Source organism: Ischnura elegans, chromosome 2 (genome assembly GCF_921293095.1).
Source record: "Ischnura elegans chromosome 2, ioIscEleg1.1, whole genome shotgun sequence".
In the NCBI taxonomy this organism is placed as follows: Eukaryota; Metazoa; Arthropoda; class Insecta; order Odonata; family Coenagrionidae; genus Ischnura; species Ischnura elegans.
Window position 1 is genome coordinate 133,192,109 of NC_060247.1, and position 5,700 is coordinate 133,197,808.

Here is a 5,700-nt window from a genome sequence, read left to right on the forward strand (position 1 = left end):
TATCCCAGAGTATTCTCCTCATGATTGGGACAGCATGCCGCTTTATTGGGCCATGAGTCGGCGACATAGACTCTATACTCGCGACGAAATTAAATTTTTTTGTTTTCAGAATACTATTTTTTTTATATTTTCCTCCTTTGATCTACTCTTATTTTTCACAAATGTTGCTATTCTTGCCCTATTTTGAAAGCTCTTGTTGTTATACTATCTGCAAGAGGATAGGACTTAGTAAAAGACATTCATTCAGCGTCGCCCGAAGCTGTGAAATATATTTTTAACTAAATTGTTATAAATCTTAAAAATGATAATAAATTAACTAAACTCGCTGATTTATTAATCAAATTAATAGTTTAATAAACTTATGTTGCATTGTAAACATTCTTTAGTCTTCTTTCTATCATTTCAACGTTTGTTTATGCCCATATACAGGATAGTTTGCTTAATTGGGGCAAAGTGCACAAGTCCCAATATGTCCCAATAAACAGGAAGCAACTGTAATTGGATCACCGTATTGGTAGTGAAATAAATGGTTCGCGATGAATCGTCGCGCGGAGGAAAATGGAATCACAAGAAGAAAAATTTAGCCCAAAGTGGTTTACGACGATAAGGATTCTGGGTCGAACGCGGTGAAAGTTGAAAAAAATACGAGTAATGATTACTTTAGGAGAACTTAAATCATGGTATGATATTGAGAAAGAAATTAAGACATCGAGGTCAAGCATCTTTTAAAAAACCGTCTAACCACGTAATCAGTGCTGTAGTTGGGCCGGTACGGCGTACCCCCTAAATTCCAAACTCGTTGTTAATGTACTGGTTAAAATACCTTCGCGGCCGGATGTAGTATAATACATGTTCAGCTGTTGGAATTTTTTATGAGTACCGCCTAAATTTATTTCCAACTACAGCACTGCACGTAATCAGTAAAAAATGTGCATTTTTCTATCGGCAGTACAGTTAAAAACATGCAAGTTCAAAATTTCAATTCATTCTTAAGGTCTTTTGATTTACAATTGACATTAATTACGGCAATTCGAAGCCCAGTCTTCTATCGACTTGCTGCTCTTGTATAATTTTGAATCTCCGTGACCATTTAGTTCACAGAGTTCAATTTTATTCATTGAGTTCGATCCTCATTCATTGTATTTCGCAACGTTCATTTCAGGTGGCTGTGGTCATCAAGTTTGCATCTCATTTTGATTCGCGGCATGAATTTGGTTTTCATAATTCATTACCTTTAATTGGTTCATTTTGAACGGTCTGGAAGTACGATTCATCGTCTCGAACCATATCGAATGAATCGATTCACCACAATGATTTGAAAAGCCCACCTTTACGTTTCAGCACCAGCCAGCACGCATCAGTACGCATCACTATCCGTGCACGGAATATTCATTTGCTGAGCGCACATCGTAGAGATTCGGAAGCGTCTGCAAAGTGGCGTGGCCAGCGGTTGATCGGCGAACTAACTGTGGCGCGCTCGTCTCGTGGTAGTTTCCTTGCGCACCGCCAAGAGCGCTTTCGGCGGGGCTCGATTTTCTCCTCTCCCTAACCCGACTCACTCGGGCTAATGTGGGAAAAGAAACCGCTTTCTCGGGGGATTCCGTGGAGAAAACTCGGTGGCCCAGTTCTGTGAATCTCCTCTAGCTTAAAAACACCTCTGAATCTTCAAGATGCGGAGAAAAGAGAAAGATAACATGCCAATGCTTAGTCTTTTCTGGTATCAATTGGCAGACCGATAAATTTAATCTATTTCCTCCTTGAATGAACTTCAGTGCAAATGCAGTAGTAGTTGTGTATTCTTTTACAGTTCATAGAACTGACAATTAAACCCCAAAAGGTTGACATAAATGTAACGAAAATGCAATAATAGTATTTACAATATGAAACTCGTTACTACATTTTAACTTTTCTCAACCATATTTTGGTATAAGCAAAGAAGGGTAAAAAACTTTCACCGAAGACCATAAAAAACTTACTTATTTCAGCTTTGTTTAAAAGTCTACTTTTTAGTAATTCCTTGTTAGTAATGTATTTTTAATAATTTTTTTCAAAGGGTACCTTTTCTTTACATGTTCACAGATATTTTATGCATCCATTATTACGCGCACCAGTAGTTGAATTTATGATTGTAATACGATATTTATTCTTAAGCTTTTTCAAAGAATGCCGTTTTACCCAATTTTAGTATATTGCCTAGTTTATAAAAAATTGTTATAGAGTTTTTTTTTCCTGTACTGTTTCAAATCATATCTACCGATCCATATGCTCTTCGCATGAGTAATTTTGTAGATAGGCAAGATTGCTTTTTTTAGGAGCTGCTTTTTTTTGGAAATCACAGCGATGTTGGTTCGAGGACCATATCACATGTTCATTTACCTTGGGTGCTTTACAGTATTAGGTATGTTATTAACACTTCCCCACCGAATAATATGTTTTAATTCGTCACAAATTTGATCGCAGCCGACGCAAAGTTGAGAATGAAATTTTAGCATTGAGAATAGGCGAACAGAGGGACCCAGAAGAATCAACTGCCTTCAATTTTCTAACCGATGTTTAGTCTTATTGTTAGAAAAATTGTTCCTCATTTTAGCGTAACCTTGTGCGGTACTTGTTGGCTTCAAGTTCACAACCGTGAGCGATCCGCGAGGTTTTTCTTTCGCCAGAGGAAGCTAACAAATGTATTTAAAATACTGTTACGACTCCAGAACAATGCCTGGTGAAATAATTATGCAGGTGGGAATAATTTAAAGCAATTATCAGGATGAAAAAAAATTGTTTCCGCCCGGGATCGAACCGGGGACCTTCCGCGTGTTAGGCGGATGTGATAACCACTACACCACGGAAACACGTGAAGAGGAGTACCGATTTAGTCATTTTTAAACCTTATTATAGAATTTAAGCAGAAATTGGTGGTATAACGAAATTATGACATACCTTTATAGTATAGTTTCGGTTTGCACCTTATTGATTCTATTAAAATAGCTATCGTTCATGTTCCGTATGTCTTCATTCGCTACTTGTACGCTCTCAACATTACCTATTTTTAATACGTAACATCGCTGAAGTACGTTTTACATTAATGCCTTTGCGTTATTTACTTTTTAAGTCATTTGGGTACTAGAAATTTTCTTCAATTTTTTTGGAAGAATTCGACTTCTTCGCTGAGGTTATTTATTTTCGCACATCCTGAATTTTGCCATTTACCTGCTCATGAGCGCGCGCAGTTTAACCATTCATTCTCGAAGTGCATTTAATTTAATCGCGGGGTAAACACCTTAGAATGTAAACATAATAATTATGACATTCTACGATTTGACGGAGGATATATCTTAAGCCTATAAAGTTGGTATATTAATGAAATAACGTTGGTGCTTCATCCAACATTTTTAATAGAAATATTATTGCCATCAGTCAATAATATGCCAATAATAGCCAATGGGCTTATAGTGAATTTTTTTAATCGTTGCTGCTTGTCTAAAAAGTGAGAAATAAACGTCGCACTTTGAAATGTTTCCTAAATATTTCTCATTTTTTGTTACTTATGTATATTAAATAATTCCTTTAAATAGATAACCCGTTGTATTTGCTATTAATCATCAATCATAATGTTGATGAGATGTTTGAATGTGTAGGTACGGCCTTAATACCTATTCGTATTTTTTTAAATTCTCACGGGTAAACTTAAAAGCACAAACTTTATGCTTTAAATTACTTAGAATTTGCGTCTCCAGAATGCGTTTTATAAAAGTTAAGCGTGAACGATGTTAGTACCTTTTGAAGCATTTCTTCATTAAAAAATAAACATTTCGCTTGCCTAAGCCAAAGTGTTTTTTATCAAAGCCAAATAATTTCTTCATGGCGAATTTCATCCTCGGTTAATATAACTTTGCACCTGTCCGCGTGACTCCGTACAAAGTTACTTCATGTAGTACAAAGTTACTTCATAGTATCATGCGGTGCTTTGCAGGCGCGCACATGGGCGCACCCAGCGAGGGGCAGGAGGGGAAGAAGAAAAAAAGAAGAAGATAAAAGGAAAAAAAGAAGTAAAAAGAAAATCAAATCCCCCCTAGAAGCAAAAATCGCAAATGTCTTTAAGGAAATTAATATTTTTTCAAGCAAATAATTTAAAAAAGTAATAAAGAGCTGTTAAAGTTTCCATAAAATGTTGAATTCATTCATCTTTTCCATGCTTAAATCTTACCTACATCTTGAACGACCATGGCTTGCCCCCCACCATCCACCCCCCCTAGTTTTGATCCTGTGTACGCCCTTGGGGGCGCAGCTAGGAATTAAGACTTGGGGGGGTTTAGGAGCGACTGATACTGGGCGGTATGGAATACGGGAGGTGCGGGTGCCCTCACCCAGAAAATTTATAAAGGTAAATGGTTCAAAATGGCGAGTTTTACGACTTTCTGAGCGATATTTTATTAATCCTTAAACTATTCTATAAATAATATTTATCCAATCAAGTAAACTTGATTAAATTTTAAAATTCCTCTGAGTTCCGAGGGTTTTTCCCCCGAAACCTCTCCTCGCTGCGGCGCTGGTGCTTTGGCCTTTATAAGGAATATTGTGAAAACAGAAAAACGGCCGAATGATGGGTATCTTTATGACGGCGATTTTTCGCGAACATGACATTTTCGACGTCACATTTCTCAGAAAGGAATGGAATTATGCATAGCAAAAATACTGTTATCCGGTTATACTGTTATCTCTGGTTTTAGGAGTTATTTCTTTGCAAAATTCCTTTAGAATTGCTATTTCGCTCTCGTCCGACCGCACCTTGAATATGCAGCGAGCGTATGGGATCCTGTGCAGAAAGACTTAATCCGCGAACTGAATAAAATACAAAGGAAGGCTGCGCGTTTCGTCAAAAACTGCTACGGGCGTACAGACAGTGTTACCCAGATGTTAAGCGAATTAGGCTGAGCCGCTGGAGACCCCGAGGCTGCGCACTAGGCTTAGATTGCTTGAACAATTGAGAATGGATATCTTTAACAGCGACACAGAGAACATAATATTAGAGCCACACTATATTTCCAGGTCCGATAGAAGCGATAAATTGAGAGAGATGTTTTGCCGAACGGATAGATATGGGAATTCGTTTTTTCCCCGAACCATAAAGGATTTTAATAAACGCTAGTCCCAACTTCGTTAGAGCACTTCATTTTTATGTGTGAACGGCTGGTGTCCTAACACCCCCTGCCACACGCCTTTTAGGCGGCTTGCGGGGTATTATGTAGATGTAGATGTAGAAGAAGTTTTAAGTTTTAGAAATGTAACCTAAATGTGTCTTTAATTGTTATTTGTTGAACAAAGATTTTTTTGACGATTAAATTTTAAAAATTCAATTACCATTACATTTAATATGTTTTTAAGCACTTAATTTATTACTTACTTTTACGCCTGTGGTCATTTGAACCCACGATGATTTTTAGCCTCGCCCCCATTCTTCTCCATCTTCCCTCATTTCTATTTATGCTCCAAGTATTCTTACATCATTCAGTACTTGCTCTCTTCAAACACTTATCAAAACAATTTGTTCGATCAAAAATACAACACAAAGATTTTGTTAGATACACCATTCCTTTAAAGTGAAAACATGTTATTGAACCCGTGGCTTCAGAGTCCATTTCGAGAGGAATGCCGTTTGGAGACGACGCACGCGACGTGACTCCTCATTCAGTGTTGGGAACGACG

General features: G+C 37.4%; 1 non-coding gene across 1 annotated transcript; it reads right to left on the bottom strand.

Annotated features, from left to right (window-relative positions):
- Nucleotides 1-2,773: 2,773 nt before the first annotated feature.
- On the bottom strand, nucleotides 2,774-2,846 carry Trnav-aac. Its single transcript has one exon. It is a non-coding gene; the product is annotated as a tRNA-Val (tRNA).
- Between the last annotated feature and the right edge of the window lie 2,854 nt (nucleotides 2,847-5,700).